Here is a 19,920-nt window from a genome sequence, read left to right on the forward strand (position 1 = left end):
ATCAGAGTCTAATTTGTTGTCACGGTAGATTAAGAGGGGCTGCAAAAACAAATGTGCTGTGCACTTCTAAACCAAAGGCTAAGCCTGTACTATGAGCCTGTACCATCTAAATTATATCTCTGGAAATCAAATATGTATGCATGTGTGTGTGTACGTGCGTGTGTGTGTGTGTGTGTGTGTGTGTGTGTGTGTGTGTGTGTGTGTCTGTGTCCCATGTGGATTTTAAAAGAAATAAGCACAAGTCAAAAAGGAACTCAAGAGAAATGTGTCCTTTAACTAAAGCTGGTTTTACAAGTATCTAGGTCAACACTATAAACACCAGTGACTGATATGGTATTCCTTTTAGTAAAAAAAATTTAAAAAAAAATAAAACTGATTTATAATACAGCACTTGTGTGTGCTTAATCTGAAATAGTCCTTTTTATTAATATTGCACTAAATCCCAGGAAATGATGCCATAGGCCACAGATTAGAGCCAAAGTACATATGAAGTCCGTTGATTCTGTTTATTAAGACCATGCAAGGTCTGTGACCCTGCTCCAGAGCACAAACACTGGGCCAGCTGGCTCACAGGCATTCTTTCATACAAACCTGTTCACTCATATCTGTTAGCAACTTTTGCTTTCATCGGTTCACAGAAATCAAAAAATGTGCAGGAACCCAGCAGCGGCAAGCAGGATTATGTTGAGCATGTTTAGTAGAGGTGTGCTTGCAGCCATGTGCCAATTATCCCAGCTACAACTGGGTGCTAACCAAAACCTGGTTCTTGGAAGTATGTGCCAGGCTGGAGATCGAGCACCTGGGAGAGGGGACACAAAATGAATTGCCCCTGAGTGTTTTCTTCTTCTTCTCAAGAGAGGGAAAAATTGGTTGGTTATGAGAATGAAGGCACTCACTTGCGAAAGAAAAATGTTATGAGGAAAAATCTGAATGAAATTTTCACAAAGCATAGCATATTGGGCCAAAACGCAGAGTAATTCCTAGTGCCTGTAATTGTCACATAACCGACATAACAGGCCCAGGCCGCTTCAAATACTCATCCTTGCCACTGGTGCCAGCTGCAGATACAGCCATGTATTGGCAAAACAATTAAACTCCACATTTGTTCTACTTTTTCATTTTTAGCCTCCAAGAAAATCAGTCATATGGATTTAAATATCTTCAAAGCTTTTCCACTGAAGTCCTTACGGCCCCTTTCCAATGCAGACTCTGTATGTCACACAGGTGGAAGGTGTTCGTGGGTGTTTGAAACAGTCAGTGGAACAATTCTTTTAAATAGTACAAAAATTATAATTTAAACAATAAGCTCTGAAAAATCAATTTCTTTTCCTACTCCTGCATATCCACTGTACACAATGCTGGGTCTCATAAGGACAGTTTTTCTCAGTTGATCTTACGTTTGACTTCACCTACTCTTTTCCCTATTCTTTCAACTTCTTCTTATTGTCTTGTCCTTTTCTGTGGCTTTTTGTGTCTATAAACAATTCAATGTGTCTAAAAATTCTCAGTTTACAAATGAAGAAAACTATGTCCTGTCTGTCTCTCTGATCCTGGTTTATATGGTGGTCTCTTTCGCATTCATTCTCTAAGTGAACATGACACAGAGGTACTTAAATGCCACGTGTACTGTAAGATAGTTCACAATGTCCAAGTTCTGGAATCAGCTTAGCTGTCAATTAACAGAATAGTGCATAGAAATGTGATATAAGAATTTCTAAGAAGGTACTCGGAAGGGATCACCAGTGCCATGCTACAACCTGCTTCCTATGCACAGTAGTAAAGAATACAAATGTATAGGAAAACACTGATTTTCTCTTCTTAAGCACAATGCCCATTGCTTTGTAGATACAGACCCTTAGGCTTTATAGACTTTGGTATTTTTTGAAGGCTTAAATGCTTGTACAGGGACCTGAGCTGGATCTCCAGATACCACACAGAGTCAGGTACAGTTATAGTCACAGCAGGTGGGGATAGTTGTATCCTTGAGGTTCCCTAACTAAGCCTAGCATTCTCAACTATCTAACAACAGAAAATCTGTGTATAAAGGAGCTGAGGGGGTTTGCAACCCCATAGGAAGAACAATATCAACAATCCAGACAACCCAGAGCTCCCAGGTACTAAACCACCAACTAAAGAATACACATGGCTCCAGCTGCATATGTAGCAGAGGATGCCCTTGTCTGGGATCAATAGCAGGAGATGTCCTTGGTGCCATGAAGGCTCATTTCCTGAGTGTAGGTGAATGCCAAGGTGGTGAGGTGGGAGTGGGTTGGTGGGTGGGAGGGGGGGCAGTGGTTGGGAGGGGGAGCATCCTCATAGAAGCAGGAGGAGGGTGATGTGAGAAGGGAGAACTGGGAAAGGGGATATCATTTGAAATGTAAATGCATAAAATATCCAAAAAAAGAACCAAACCTTGTATGGCCCCTACTTTAAAAATGGAGGGAATGGAAGCCTCGGAATAAAAGAAAGAGCTTGATCCATTTTAACCAACTTAAAGCCACCAGCTCCTGATTAAAGCATACACAGGATCTTAGACATCCCAACACCTTTACATGATATTTTTTTAGGCCTAGCAAAGCAAGATGCACCTCATAATCAGACTTACCTAGCATTCATTTTTCACAGAAGATAAGTATAGTAGTCTTGCTTGTAGGTTCTTTCTTTCTCTGTTATTCTTGCCTAGGCTATCCAATTTCTAAGCTGTGCTGTAGGTCTGATCAGTCCTCCTTCCTATCCTTTCTCCTTCAAGATGTCAGAAATGTATGTACTCTGGACCCTTCCTGAATATTTCTCTGTCACTGTCTCTATGTCTCCCTCTTTGTCTCTACCTGTACTGTCTTTGTCTGTGTCTGCCTCTGTCTGTCTGCTTGTTTGTCTGTCTGTCAGTCTATCATATCTATCTATCTATCTATCTATCTATCTATCTATCATCTATCTATCTATCATCTATCTCTATGATCTATCTATCTATCTATCTATCTACATATCTATCTATCTATCTATCTTTATGTCTCTCATCTTTCTTTCTCTCCCTCCCTCTCTTAGAGTTTCTGTCTATCTGTCTCGACCTCCCCCATGTATGTGTCTACATGCATATGTGACAGTACCCCAAAATTCGTGAGTCAGGACCAAGGAGATTATAAGGTCTTAATAAAGAAAATTAATAAGTATATCTGTTGAGCACTTCTATCTTAATTTGACTTGTTTTTGCCATTAAATTTCATCATGATGTCTGCTTTCTGGGGGACCACACACATTATATCTTGCTGCCTCTCTTCTATGTTTAGAGATTTTAAATAGTTACTTTGTTCAACTGAAAACTAGAATCCAACCTGAAAATATATGAGTTTATAATGTAATCTCTATGTGTCTGGAGAAGCATTTGACCTTTAGTCTTACAGCTGGCTTCAGCTTTATAAACTCTGCTTCCAGGGAAGGGGTTCACTGTGCATTTCTGGAGCAGGCATCTCAGACTATCACAGCTCTAGTCACCATCTCTTCATATGCCACCAGCTCAGACCTCTGTCCCTGCACACACATCCACTCAGACAGGTCCTTGGAGAATATTGACATCATCTCTAATTCAACAAAGTGTCTGGACCTCTATTTTCTTGATTTCCGAGAAAAGTTTTCTACATTTATTCTTTTATTTACTACCTGCTTCCTGTGTTAACTCTATATAATGCAATTGTGTAGTCCCAATTACTATAAATCCTCTCAGAAAGTATTAACTACCTCTAAAGGTTTGGTTTTATTCCTTGACCTTGCAGAAAATATCCATACTCCTTTCTATTTGGTAGGAAAAATAATACATACTCTTTTCTATTGGTAATTGCTGACTTCTAAAAAGAAGCAATACATAATATTGTGATAACACTTGTTCCATGCAGTACTATAGTGTCTTTCACAAATTCCCTCCTGAATTCTAGAATATAGTCCAATCTATCTTAACCTTCAATCAGAGATCCTCCCTGATAGAAAAGAGTTCCTACTTCCTTTTCTGCCTTTCAATTATTTCACTGTTTACCAAGAGCTTAACATTTTATTTTTCATTTTTGGTTATTATTGCGAGTTCAGTGGTAAAATTACAGTGAGCTCTAGCATTAACTTATCAAATCAAAGTTTTGCACACATTAATCTATACATTAATGTACAATTACTGGCTCAACCCATTTCCTATCCTTAATAAACTGCTTCTTGAAACTTTCAATAATCAAATAAATCCATATCAGATTTTTCCCATAATTTTCTTCCTAATTTGGTTCATTAATTGTCTGCATATGAAACTAACTTAAGATTCCTTTGGCTAAATAATTAGTATACTCATGACTGGTCCTCTTATATCAATTTAACAAAGATGTACACATCCTATATTATGCTAATTAACTTTATAGATCAGCTATTCATTAACTTATACAATAGTATCTTTTTAATGGTAGATTAGTTAAAAGGAGAATTATTGAATCCCTTCTGCTTGTCTTAAAAATCCAATATATCTCCTATTCCCATGAAGCTTCACATATGCTTAGAACGCGCACACACACACACACACACACACACACACACACACACACACACACTAAGGGCAAACCTACCAGGCAGCACCGGTGAAGCTGAGGCAGGAGGGTTGTATGAGGTCAGCCTGGGCTGCAGTGAAAGACTGTCTCAAAAACAAATAAATAAAAGATGTAATTAAATGTAAGAAGCCATGGTTATAATAACTATTTATCAAAGTTCTGCCATAGAAAATATTTAAGTCTAAACATGAAGAATGAGATTATTGAATGTATTTCTGAATGTGTAAATTCGACACACCAGAGCAACAATGAGGATAGGTTTGCGTTTGTCCCCTCCCCCAGAAACTAGGCTTCAATTGGTAACTGTCAATTAGCAAATAAAAGCCCTCACTGGAGATAAGACTACAGACCCCAGAGACCCCCCAAGACTGTCCATCTGCTCACTTATGTGCCTTTCCAATTCAGCAGCAGGAAGGATTTTGTAATTAATTGGGAAGCCAGAAGAACAAAGGTGCCTGGTATTATTTGGCATGCTTTCCCAGTGGCCCTCACCTGACTGTTAAAAGCACTATCATCTGTCCAGAGGGTAGGAACTGGCGCAGAAGTTCTAGGGAGTGAATATATCTTATTTCTCAGTCCAACTCATGCACCAGGTCCTATTACTCTAGAATTTTATTTATATTTTAGAGAGAGGAAAGATTCCACTCTTGTGTGGTATCTGCTACCATCCAAGAGGCCCAGAGTTATTCCTTGAGGAAGTATGCTTCATTTGTACTGTGGCCAGAGCTAAGAAGCCTAGGTAATGTATCAAGCCTCTTCTCCTCTCTATTGACAGGCCAAAAGCACACGTAATGATTTATCCAAGGAAGGCAGCCAGAACTAAAGCTCCATCTCATTACTCTATATTAGCTAGACATGTGTAGCAGGTAATCCAGAGAAGTCTGGTTATTAACCTACCAGGTTAGTTAAAACAATCTGATCCCATCGCCATGCTTCTACCCTTTCTCCTGTTTTTCTTTAAACAATTTAAAACTTCCCTTTTCGGTTTATCAATTTGGACATTAGAGAACTTTACTAGCTAATCAAATATAAAATTATTAACGTCAAGTAAATATTGTATTCTCAATCTGCAGCATGTAAACGTAAATTAAGAAGTAATACAACCAAAAAGAATACAATAGTCAACTACCCAATCTCTCTCTCTCTTTCTGTCTCTCTGTCTCTCACACAGTGTGTCTCTCTGTCTCTGTCTGTCCCTATTTTTCTCTTACACACATGCACACATACACACCTCAGTAGCAATAGCAACCTCAACAACAACACCAGCTGCAGTAGCAGCAGTAATGAAACACAACACACCTTAAGGCAAAAAAGTCAAAACAAAACAAAACGAGCAAAAATGGCAGGTTTAAGGTAAAAAGGCAGATGCTGAAAGAATGAATTATCAAAATCTTAGAATCATCCAGAAGACCAGCCCCTTGTGAAACCTGTGGGGAATTACCTTGGTTATGTTAATTGAGGTTGGAAGACCTGCCCCACATGGATTTTATTGTTCAGTGAGTTGAAAATATGGGCTTTATCCAAAGGAGAAATTGATCTGAATACCAGCACGCTTTCCTCTTGGTGTCTTTACTGTGGATACAATGTGACCAACTGTTTCAAGTTCCTGTTCTGGTGATTTACCAACAGGGATGGATGAGAACATAGAACTATTTGATAAAATAAATCATTTCTTAGAGTGCTTTTCTTGGGACATTTTAAATTACACCAGCTGACGTCATTAAAGTACTGTATGTACCAGTTTGAGACTTATTTCAGAACTAAGTTAAGATTCATGATGCTGTGTGAATAAAAATTAACAGAAAGAGCAACATAGCTGCATCAATACCTATTCTCAGAGAAAATAGAAAAAAACTTATTTCCATAATGCTACACTTATTGGTAAAGAATCACTTTTTTTAAATATTGTCTAGAGAAATCAACAAGGTCCCAAAGTACTTAATGTCACACTTGAGGAAGCTGATGGTAGAAGTAAATATGTTATAAACTGGAAATATAATATAACCATTCCAGTTTTGATAATTGATAGACATATAAACATATGAATTCTTATGAAGCAACTATTCTGAAATGTATGCGTGCAGGAAAGTTTGCAAAATTTACCATGTAGTCAAATATGTGAATTAATAGTGATTAGATACAACCAACAGTGGAATGCATAGAGAGTTTCTTTAGGAAAGAACCTGTCAAATATTGAGTCACAGAACAAGTCTTAACAATGACAGAAATGACTGAACCTAAGTAGTTGGAGAGATAATTCAACAAGTACAAATGCTTGGTGCTCTTTCAAGGGACTGGAGTTTAGCTACAAGAAGGACATATAGCTGCCTATAACTTTGAAGTCACAAGCACAGGGACACATATTTTGGATCTCTCGTACCCTTCTTGCTTAGAGTTAAGCAATGGGCAAATGTATCTGTAACCTCAGAATCTGTTGTGCTCCTGGCCTCTCTTAAAATAATAAGAGCTCGGAGAGTGATAAAGACACCTGATGTCAGTATCTGGCAATCACATGTGTGGGGTAAGCACTGGATGCAGAAGGGAGTAGTAGAGGGAGATAAGAGAGTGAGGAGGGAGAGAGAGATGGGAGAGGGAGAGGAAGACTGAGAGGGGGAGAGGGAGAGGGAGGAGAGGATAGCTTCCTATCATTGCAGTATCTGGTAAACCTCATGGGCAGGACCTGAAGTTACTTATTTACCAAGTAGAAAACAGTTTACTTGGTTTAGTATTTGCTACACATGATACCCAACAAACTGTAAGGTTAGGTGTTAATTTCTCTGAATCTGTTTGTTTGTTTGTTTGTTTGTTTGTTTGTTTTAATTATGGCTTTGGTGGGAAGGATGAAAAATTGAGTATTGTTACCTCATGCTATATTAACTGTTTCCTCATGCTATATTAAGTTTGTTTCTACTGCTGTGCTAAGCACTGACCTACACTACAAAATGGAAATAGAATAACTTGTACTATCTTTAGTTAATTTGAAAATCCAAAAGAGGAAATCTGTATTTTCCCATATCCACAGAAGAACATGAGGGTTAATACATTAAATAGAATCTGGCAACACATTATTTCATACATTTATTACATTTTTAACCCAGGGTTAAAATGATATGGCAGTTGCTATTGGATTTCAAGACATGGCCTTTATTAATAACAATTAGACAAAGTATTCCTTACTATGTAGATGGGAGATATTTATTTCTTGTATTTTTATGTTCTAATTTTTGAGTGTTTTGATAAAATCTGTTTTTGATTCACCAGACAACCACAAATAAGAAGTTTCTCAGGACCTGGAAAACAAGATGAAGCTAACACAATGTAATCAGAATATCTACAGGGAAAGGTTTAATTGATAATACAGTTCTGGTATATTTTAGACTAGGCAATGATCTAGATAAATTGAGACATACATCGCAATTTATCCTCAATTGGGAGTATTTGAACAAGCTAGCAATGGAATAAATATCAGTGACATAGCGGGAAAAGATTCATGTTGATCTAAGTGGTCCCTTTGTAAGCCAGTTTTCAATGACTCTAATGAATATCATGATAATTAAAATTGTAAAGAGCCAAGTTTTATATTGCCTTAGAGTTTCAGAAATTTTGTGACCCATTATAATTCTCATGTTGCTTTGGGCTGTGATGAAGCACTGCACTCTCCTAGGGGACAGGTCATTCTAGAACAAAACTCTTTACCTTAGTGCTAGATGGGAAGGGGAGAGAGAGAGAAAAGAAAAGGTTCCCATAATGCTGGATGAGGTCATTATCACAAGGAACTGCCATTAAATGTCACCTACTAAAGTTTCTACCACTCTTGGTAGCTTCAAGCTGAGATGAAGCCTTCAACTTAGTTTTTTTCTTTTTTTTGGGGGGGGGTCATTTAAGAACCAAGCTATACCTATCCCAGTTAGCACCAGTTCAGTTCTGTTTTACTACTTGCAATTGCATAGGATTAGTGCATTGATAAGCAAAGTCCACCACATAGTGCCTAATATTACACTTTCATATTTGTGGAAACAACCATGTCTGTGGGAAGTATGAAGTGTTATGCACATATCTAACATGATGTCTGTTATAGATGAACACCACGGTCTACTTCTATCTTGTAGTTCCTTAACTAACAACTCCAGACACTATGTGTTTTGGACTTCACAATGGCAAAGGCAAGATCCCCATAGACCACATCCCGTTCTAGAAGTTATAAAGTAGAACACACTTCCAAAACCGTATTCACTGTTGTCATACTCAAGTTCTATGGTTGTAGGAGTGAGCTTGCTGGCCCTCAGCTAAGAAAGATTCTCATCTCTGAGAGCCCTCTGAAGTTCTGTAGCTCATCTCCTTTTTCCTTATCAGTCTTGAAGCAACAGTGACAGAATGCTCTCTCCTCCTACCCAAGAATTCATTGAGCTCCCTGTGTGTCCCATTTCTTCTCTACTTCCTTATACCTATGCATGTCTCTCTCTTCAGGTAGAAAGACACATTGCTAATAGACTAATATCCTATATATAATTCACAACTAGTCTCTCAAGTAGAGGCTGTATATGCGGCAAAATTAATTTTGTATGCAAACCCCTTCTGATAGTACCTGGGTTAGTGGCTGGGGAAATGCAAGGAAAGGTGCAAGCTGCAAACCTAATCTTTAGGATTAGAACACTACAAATTTTCACACATGTGCTACATGCAGTGCTACCCTAACCACAAGCCATTGTTTCCTGATTGTTAGTGATGTCCTTGTAAAAGAATCACATAGACCACACTACATTCAGACATTCTGCCACTAGCCACATTAATAGGTTCCAGGAGTGCCCATGAATATTTCCTTCAATTGTCTGCTGATCTCTTTCATATATTAAATATTGATGTGCAAAACTATACTATTATTCGTGGCATCCTTTCTTTGTAGCAGTGCTTGGATACAAGCATAGTTTCTAGTCATTAGGCCTTTAGACCTTCTCACACTTATTTTTGTAAGCATAACAGCAATTCTGCTAGCTTCATTATTGCACAGGTGTAGCCTGTGGCTACTTCTCGTTTGTTACCTTTATCCTGAAGTTCACTTACAACTTACTGCTGTTTTCCATAATTGAGCAAGATTCCTCATAATGATTTCTACGTGTGGAAATCAGACTTTATGAGACAAATTTACATCTTCGGCTAAGTAATACCTAATGGAACTTATTGGAATTTGGCTTATTGTAATGTTTTCATAGTCAGAGCAGTATTAGTAATGCTCATTACTTCGATAGCAAACATGTACACAGACCTCATATTAATCATATAAAATTAACATAATGATTGCTAGGCATGTCTAGAATGTTTTTTACCATCATTACTCTAGCACAGTTGCATCTGTATTCTTTAATTCCTATAATACTGCGTGTGACAGTTTTCCTGAGATTTGAAGGTTTTATATTATTTTATGTATGTTCCTGTGTATGACTGAATACTTTGTACATTTGAGAGCAGTTACCTAAGGAGGTAATAAGCCTCCCTTTGAGATCCCTTTGAGCTAAAGTTGCAGGTAGTTTTGATCTGTTTCACATGAAATCTGAGAATTCACTTCTAGTCTTCTAAATAAGCAGCAAGTGCTTTTAACTTCTGAGTCACCTTACAATCCCATTCTTCCAACTATTGAAGGACCTCAGTCCATGATCCTGTGTGTCTTAAAGCTGTATCAGAGGGTGCACAGGTAGATGTGCCTCACACTAGTCATCTTGACAGCTAGGGCGCTTTGTTTCCATTGATTCCTCAGAGACACTGCATTAAAAAAGGCTGTGAGATGAGCCACACCTGATAGTTTACCAGGATCCACACTGGCATTTCATTAAAAAACACAATACATATAAATCCTCTACTCTCAAAGTATCTAATTTCATTGCACTGTTAAATAACACATTACTACATTGTAGCTGCATTTTGACCAACAAATTTTAATACAAACGTTTGTCTTCATAATTCTTACTAGTAAACCAATCTGAGAAATGCACAACTTTCCCCAATCAGGCAGGATTCTTAAATAACAGAAATAAAATTGCTTAACACTATCATAAATATTCTTCTGTGTTGTCTCAAACCAAGTGGCATGACTTTCCACTAATTCATCTTTTCATTTATCTCCTTCAACATAATGGAAACAGTCCTTAAATGCTCTACACTGTAAGTCCTTAACATCTAATCCAAGATATCTGATGATCCGTCAACATGCACACACGTTTTATACAATATACATGTTTTGACTTAAAATTATTTATATCTATTTGCATATGTATACAATATTTATTTATATCTAACCTATTCTGGTCTAGCTTTACTGTTGCTGCCTTCCTAGCATTTTTGGGGTTACAGAAAGTGATCATTCTACCTTATTTACTTTTAGTCTCTGTTTCTTATGTTTTTCTAACTTTCATGTCTACACTATCTGGTATTGATATAAACACTCTGGATTTACTTTTAGTGAACTTTGGATCATATATCTTTTCATTTTAAGACCTGCTTGTATATATAATTAAATTTTAGAAACATACATAAAGTTCAATTGTATGTATATATTTATTAAATATACATGTATTATTAGGAGTATATATGCGATGAACTTTCGTATCTTTGTATATTTATAAATTGATATTTAATGTAATACTTATATTTGTGTCTTGTAATTTTATAGTTGTACTTTATAAATTTATATTTATATTTTATAATATAGGTTTTAAATTTATTTTAAATTCCATTCATTATATATTTTACACTTATACTTTTATTTATTTTTTAATTTTTTAAATTTTTATCTTTTTTCATTTATATATTGTGATGGTTTGCATATGCTTGTCCCAGAGAGTGGAACTATTATGTGTGGTCTTGTTGGAGGAATGTGCGGGTGGGCTTGGAGGCCCTCTTCCTAACTGACTGGGGATGTGAGACTGTTCCTGGCTTCCTTCGGTTGATGAAGATGTAGAACTCAGCTCATCCTGCACAGTACCTGCTTGGATGCAACAATGCTGCCATGTTCCTGCTTTGATGATAATGGACTGAACCTCTGAACCGATAAGTCAGCCCCAATTAAATGTTGTCCTTTATAAAACGTACATTGGTCATGGTGTCTGTTCACAGCAATAAGACCCTGACTAACATTATATATACATTATACATTATATATAAATAATTTATATTTTCTCTCCTATAGGTTACCTGAACATGGCTTAGAATTCATATTGTTTATTGGCATCCCATCTTACCACATATCATTGTGTGGTTGCCTGGTATCAATAGGTAATAAATAAAACCAAGCTGTAGACACCAAACTCAAGAACCATTATTCAATCTGTCTATACTATAGTACCCTTAAGTACCATTTATGCCGACATGTTGAATCACAACAAACATCAGTATAGCTTTTGCTTTAGTGACAATATTTGATTTAGGAAACTCAAATGACTCAAGTAAGAAAATGCTGTTTAGGATTTTTTCTAATTTCTTGATTTTTCACAATTCTATTTTTCTTAATTTTTTTTATTGTTGTTGGATTTTTGTTTGTTTGTTTGCTTGCTTGTTATGTATGTTTGGTTTCAATTTTGTTTTTTTTTTTTGATTTTTTGTTATTTAATTTATGTGTTTAATTTACAGCCTGCTTTTAGCTCCCTTCGGTCTTCGCAGCTCCATCTTCGTACCCCTCTCCCTATTACCCCTCCTTTTCTGCTCAGAGAAGGGGAGCTGATACCATGGGACCAACCCTCATGGGCACATCAAGTCACAGCAGGAATAAATGGACAAACAAGGCAGCCCAGCTTCAAAGGAATCTAAAGGCATGCAACAGAGTCAGAGATTCTCCCACTCCCAGCCCCTTCTCCCAGCTCACTCCCAGCTCCCACACCAATAGTTAGGTAACCCACCTGAAGAACAAGCTACACATTTGCTACATGTGTGTAGGAGGCCTAGGTCTAGCCCCTGCATGCTCTGCTTGGCTGTTCAATTTCTGTGAGTCCCACTGGACCCATGTTACTTGAATCTGTAGGTTTTCTTGTACTATCTTGACCCTTTCAGCTCATTCTGTCCTTCTCATGCCCATCCACACACTCTTCAAGACTCTCAGAGCTCTGCCCATGTTTTGGCTATGGGTCTATGCATCTGTTTGCATCAGATGCTGGATGAAGCATCTCGTAAGACAGTTATCCCTGGCTCATGTCTGCAAGCATAGCAAAAATATCATTGATAGTGTGAGAGGTTTGCTTTTTCTCATGGAGTGGTCACAAATTGGGTCAGTCATTCCATGGCCATTTCCTCAAATTTAGATTCATTTGGATACCTGCACTTATTGTTGGCAGGACAAATTTTTGGTAGAAGGCATTGTGGATGGGTTGATGTTTCCCTCCATTCTCTGGAAGTCTGTCTGATCTCTCCAAGACTTTTAACATTCAGAGTTGTTGGATTTTATCAAAGGCTTTTTCAGTATCAAATGAGATGATCTCACAGCTTTTTTCTTTAATTTTTGTTTTGTTTTGTTTTAGTTGGTTTTGCTTTGTTTTTTTTTTTCTTTCACTTTGTTTATATGATGGATTACCTTGACAGATTTTCATATGTTGAACCATCCCTGAGGCCATGAGATGAAACCTATTTCGTGAATTCCATCATAATGGATGACATTTTTCATGTGATCTTGGATTTGATTAGTATGTCATTTAGTATCTTTGCATCAATGTTCATAAAGGATATTGGTTTGAAATTCTCTTTCTTTGTTGAGTCTTCTATCTGTGGTTTAGGTATCAAGGTAGAATGAATTTGGCAGTGTTCCTTCACTTTCTTTCTCTATCTTCCTCTCATTCTCTCTCTCTCCCTCACTCTCTCGCTCCCTCTCTTTCTTTTTTTCTTTCTTTCTTTCTGAATAGTTTGGAGAGTATTGGTATTAGCTCTTCTTTGAAAGTCTGGTAGAATTCTATGTGAAATCACCTGACACTGTTTTCTATTTCCTTAGGGAAATAGATTTTTTAATTGTTTGAATTGTTTATTTGATATTGATTTAATATCAATAAATGGTATCTATAAATAAAATTGTCCATTTTGTTTAGATTTTCTTTTTTTTTTATTAACTTGAGTATTTCTTATATACATTTCGAGTGTTATTCCCTTTCCGGGTTTCCGGGCAAACATCCCCCTCCCCCCTCCCCTACCTTATGGGTGTTCCCCTCCCAAACCTCCCCCCATTGCCGCCCTCCCCCCCCATAGTCTAATTCACTGGGGGTTCAGTGTTAGCAGGACCCAGGGCTTCCCCTTCCACTGGTGCTCTTACTAGGATATTCATTGCTACCTATGAGGTCAGAGTCCAGGGTCAGTCCATGTATAGTCTTTATAGTAGTGGCTTAGTCCCTGGAAGCTCTGGTTGCTTGACATTGTTGTACATATGGGGTCTCGAGCCCCTTCAAGCTCTTCCAGTTCTTTCTCTGATTCCTTCAACGGGGGACCTATTCTCAGTTCAGTGGTTTGCTGCTGGCATTCACCTCTGTATTTGCTGTATTCTGGCTGTGTCTCTCAGGAGCGATCTACATCCGGCTCCTGTCGGTCTGCACTTCTTTGCTTCATCCATCTTGTCTAATTGGGTGGCTGTATATGGATGGGCCACATGTGGGGCAGGCTCTGAATGGGTGTTCCTTCAGTCTCTGTTTTAATCTTTGCCTCTCCCTTCCCTGCTAAGGGTATTCTTTTTCCTCATTTAAAGAAGGAGTGAAACATTCCCATTTTGATCATCTGTCTTGAGTTTCATTTGTTCTAGGGATCTAGGGTAATTCAAGCATTTGGGCTAATAGCCACTTATCAATGAGTGCATACCATGTATGTCTTTCTGTGATTGGGTTAGCTCACTCAGGATGATATTTTCCAGTTCCAAGCATTTGCCTACGAATTTCATAAACTCATTGTTTTTGATAGCTGAGTAATATTCCATTGTGTAGATGTACCACATTTTCTGTATCCATTCCTCTGTTGAAGGGCATCTGGGTTCTTTCCAGTTTCTGGCTATTATAAATAAGGCTGCGATGAACATAGTGGAGCACGTGTCTCTTTTATATGTTGAGGCATCTTTTGGGTATAGGCACAAGAGACGTATAGCTGGATCCTCAGGCAGTTCAATGTGCAATTTTCTGAGGAACCTCCAGACTGATTTCCAGAATGGTTTTACCAGTCTGCAATCCCACCAACAATGGAGGAGTGTTCCTCTTTCTCCGCATCCTCGCCAGCATCTGCTGTCACCTGAGTTTTTGATCTTAGCCATTCTCACTGGTGTGAGGTGAAATCTCAGGGTTGTTTTGATTTGCATTTCCCTTATGACTAAAGATGTTGAACATTTCTTTAGGTTTTTCTCAGCCATTCGGCATTCCTCAGCTGTGAATTCTTTGTTTAGCTCTGAACCCCATTTTTAATAGGGTTATTTGTTTCCCTGCGGTCTAACTTCTTGAGTTCTTTGTATATTTTGGATATAAGGCCTCTATCTGTTGTAGGATTGGTAAAGATCTTTTCCCAATCTGTTGGTTGCCGTTTTGTCCTAACCACAGTGTCCTTTGCCTTACAGAAGATTTGCAGTTTTATGAGATCCCATTTGTTGATTCTTGATCTTAGAGCGTAAGCCATTGGTGTTTTGTTCAGGAAATTTTTTCCAGTGCCCATGTGTTCCAGATGCTTCCCTAGTTTTTCTTCTATTAGTTTGAGTGTGTCTGGTTTGTTGTGGAGGTCCTTTATCCACTTGGACTTAAGCTTTGTACAGGGTGATAAGCATGGATCGATCTGCATTCTTCTACATGTTGCCCTCCAGTTGAACCAGCACCATTTGCTGAAAATGCTATCTTTTTTCCATTGGATGGTTTTGGCTCCTTTGTCAAAAATCAAGTGACCATAGGTGTGTGGGTTCATTTCTGGGTCTTCAATTCTATTCCATTGGTCTATCTGTCTGTCTCTGTACCAATTACATGCAGTTTTTATCACTATTGCTCTGTAATACTGCTTGAGTTCAGGGATAGTGATTCCCCCTGAAGTCCTTTTATTGTTGAGGATAGTTTTAGCTATCCTAGGTTTTTTGTTATTCCAGATGAATTTGTAAATTGTTCTGTCTAACTCTTTGAAGAATTGGATTGGTATTTTCATGGGGATGCATTGAATCTGTAGATTACTTTTGGTAAAATGGCCATTTTTACTATATTAATCCTGCCAATCCATGAGCATGGGAGATCTTTCCATCTTCTGAGGTCTTCTTCAATTTCTTTCCTCAGTGTCTTGAAGTTCTTATTGTACAGATCTTTTACTTGCTTGGTTAAAGTCACACCGAGGTACTTTATATTATTTGGGTCTATTATGAAGGGTGTCGTTTCCCTAATTTCTTTCTCGGCTTGTTTCTCTTTTGTATAGAGGAAGGCAACTGATTTATTTGAGTTAATTTTATACCCAGCCACTTTGCTGAAGTTGTTTATCAGCTTTAGTAGTTCTCTGGTGGAACTTTTGGGATCACTTAAATATACTATCATATCATCTGCAAATAGTGATATTTTGACCTCTTCTTTTGCGATCTGTATCCCCTTGACCTCCTTTTGTTGTCTGATTGCTCTGGCTAGAACTTCAAGAACTATATTGAATAAGTAGGGAGAGAGTGGGCAGCCTTGTCTAATCCCTGATTTTAGTGGGATTGCTTCAAGTTTCTCTCCATTTAGTTTAATGTTAGCAACTGGTTTGCTGTATATGGCTTTTACTATGTTTAGGTATGTGCCTTGAATTCCTATTCTTTCCAGGACTTTTATCATGAAGGGGTGTTGAATTTTGTCAAATGCTATCTCAGCATCTAATGAAATGATCATGTGGTTCTGTTCTTTCAGTTTGTTTATATAATGGATCACGTTGATGGTTTTCCGTATATTAAACCTGCATGCCTGGGATGAAGCCTACTTGGTCATGGTGGATGATTGTTTTGATGTGCTCTTGGATTCGGTTTGCCAGAATTTTGTTGAGTATTTTTGCGTCTATATTCATAAGGGAAATTGGTCTGAAGTTCTCTTTCTTTGTTGTGTCTTTGTGTGGTTTAGGTATAAGAGTAATTGTGGCTTCGTAGAAGGTATTCGGTAGTGATCCATATGTTCCAATTTTGTGGAATAGTTTGGATAATATTGGTATGAGGTCTTCTATGAAGGTTTGATAGAATTCTGCACTAAACCCGTCTGGACCTGGGCTCTTTTTGGTTGGGAGACCTTTAATGACTGCTTCTATTTCCTTAGGAGTTATGGGGTTGTTTAACTGGTTTATCTGTTCCTGATTTAACTTCGATACCTGGTATCTGTCTAGGAAGTTGTCCATTTCCTGAAGATTTTCAAGTTTTGTTGAATATAGGTTTTTATAGTAAGATCTGATGATTTTTTGAATTTCCTCTGAATCTGTAGTTATGTCTCCCTTTTCATTTCTGATTTTGTTAATTTGGACGCACTCTCTGTGTCCTCTCGTTAGTCTGGCTAAGGGTTTATCTATCTTGTTGATTTTCTCAAAGAACCTACTTTTGGTTCTGTTGATTCTTTCTATGGTCCTTTTTGTTTCTACTTGGTTGATTTCAGCTCTGAGTTTGATTATTTCCTGCCTTCTACTCCTCCTGGGTGTATTTGCTTCTTTTTGTTCTAGAGCTTTTAGGTGTGCTGTCAAGCTGCTGACATATGCTCTTTCCTGTTTCTTTCTGCAGGCACTCAGCGCTATGAGTTTTCCTCTTAGCACAGCTTTCATTGTGTCCCATAAGTTTGGGTATGTTGTACCTTCATTTTCATTAAATTCTAAAAAGTTTTTAATTTCTTTCTTTAGTACTTCCTTGACCAGGTTATCATTGAGTAGAGCATTGTTCAATTTCCACATATATGTGGGCATTCTTCCATTATTGTTATTGAAGACCAGTTTTAGGCCGTGGTGGTCCGATAGCACGCATGGGATTATTTCTATCTTTCTGTACCTGTTGAGGCCCGTTTTTTTTTTTTTAATTTTTTTTATTATTAACGTGAGTATTTCTTATATACATTTCGAGTGTTATTCCCTTTCCCAGTTTCCGGGCAAACATCCCCCTCCTCCCTCCCCTTTCTTATCGGTGTTCCCCTCCCCACCGTCCCCCCATTGTCCCCCTCCCCCCAACAGTCTAGTTCACTGGGGGTTCAGTCTTAGCAGGACCCAGGGCTTCCCCTTCCACTGGTGCTCTTACTAGGATATTCATTGCTACCTATGAGGTCAGAGTCCAGGGTCAGTCCATGTATAGTCTTTAGGTAGTGGCTTAGTCCCTGGAAGCTCTGGTTGCTTGGCATTGTTGTACATATGGGGTCTCGAGGCCCGTTTTTTGACCAATTATATGGTCAATTTTGGAGAAAGTACCATGAGGAGCTGAGAAGAAGGTATATCCTTTTGCTTTAGGATAGAATGTTCTATAAATATCCGTTAAGTCCATTTGGCTCATGACTTCTCTTAGTCTGTCGACATCACTGTTTAATTCCTGTTTCCATGATCTGTCCACTGATGAGAGTGGGGTGTTGAAATCTCCCACTAGTATTGTGTGAGGTGCAATGTGTGTTTTGAGCTTTAGTAAGGTTTCTTTTACATATGTAGGTGCCCTTGTATTTGGGGCATAGATATTTAGGATTGAGAGTTCATCTTGGTGGATTTTTCCTTTGATGAATATGAAGTGTCCTTCCTTATCTTTTTTGATGACTTTTAGTTGAAAATTGATTTTATTTGATATTAGAATGGCTACTCCAGCTTGCTTCTTCTGACCATTTGCTTGGAAAGTTGTTTTCCAGCCTTTCACTCTGAGGTAGTGTCTGTCTTTGTCTCTGAGGTGTGTTTCCTGGAGGCAGCAGAATGCAGGGTCCTCGTTGCGTATCCAGTTTGTTAATCTATTTCTTTTTATTGGGGAGTTGAGGCCATTGATGTTGAGAGATATTAAGGAATAGTGATTATTGCTTTCCGTTATATTCATATTTGGATGTGAGGTTATGTTTGTGTGCTTTCATTCTCTTTGTTTTGTTGCCAAGACGATTAGTTTCTTGCTTCTTCTAGGGTATAGCTTGCCTCCTTATGTTGGGCTTTACCCTTTATTATCCTTTGTAGTGCTGGATTTGTAGAAAGATATTGTGTAAATTTGGTTTTGTCATGGAATATCTTGGTTTCTCCATCTATGTTAATTGAGAGTTTTGCAGGATACAGTAACCTGGGCTGGCATTTGTGTTCTCTTAGGGTCTGTATGATATCAGTCCAGGATCTTCTGGCCTTCATAGTTTCTGGCAAGAACTCTGGTGTGAATCTGATAGGTCTGCCTTTATATGTTACTTGACCTTTTTCCCTTACTGCTTTTAATATTCTTTCTTTATTTTGTGTGTTTGGTGTTTTGAATATTATGTGACAGGAGGTGTTTCTTTTCTGGTCCAATCTATTTGGAGTTCTGTAGGCTTCTTGTATGTCTATGGGTATCTCTTTTTTTAGGTTAGGGAAGTTTTCTTCTATGATTTTGTTGAAGATATTTACTGGTCCTTTGAGCTGGGAGTCTTCACTCTCTTCTATACCTATTATCCTTAGGTTTGATCTTCTCATTGAGTCCTGGATTTCCTGTATGTTTTGGACCAGTAGCTTTTTCCGCTTTACATTATCTTTGACAGTTGAGTCAATGATTTCTATGGAATCTTCTGCTCCTGAGATTCTCTCTTCCATCTCTTGTATTCTGTTGGTGAAGCTTGTATCTACAGCTCTTTGTCTCTTCTTTTGGTTTTCTATATCCAGGGTTGTTTCCATGTGTTCTTTCTTGATTGCTTCTATTTCCATTTCAACTGTTTGATTGTGTTTTCCTGGAATTCTTTCAGGGATTTTTGCGATTCTTTCAGGGATTTTTGCGATTTCTCTCTATAGGCTTCTACTTGTTTATTAATGTTTTCCTGTGTTTCCCTAAGGGAGTTTTTCACGTCTTTCTTGAAGTCCTCCAGCATCATGATCAAAAATGATTTTGAAAGTAGATCTTGCTTTTCTGGTGTGTTTGGATATTCCATGTTTGTTTTGATGGGAGAATTGGGCTCCGATGGTGCCATGTAGTCTTGGTTTCTGTTGCTTGGGTTCCTGTGCTTGCCTCTCGCCATCAGATTATCTCTAGTGTTACTTTGTTCTGCTATTTCTGACAGTGGCTAGACTGTCGTATAAGCCTGTGTGTCAGGAGTGCTGTAGACCTGTTTTCCTCTCTTTCAGTCAGTTATGGGGACAGAGTGTTCTGCTTTCGGGCGTGTAGTTTTTCCTCTCTACAGGTCTTCATCTGTTCCTGTGGGCCTGTGTCTTGAGTTCACCAGGCAGCTTTCTTGCAGCAGAAAAGTTG

This window comes from Rattus norvegicus, chromosome 16, assembly GCF_021556685.1.
Source record: "Rattus norvegicus strain SHRSP/BbbUtx chromosome 16, alternate assembly SHRSP_T2T, whole genome shotgun sequence".
Classification (NCBI taxonomy): domain Eukaryota; kingdom Metazoa; phylum Chordata; class Mammalia; order Rodentia; family Muridae; genus Rattus; species Rattus norvegicus.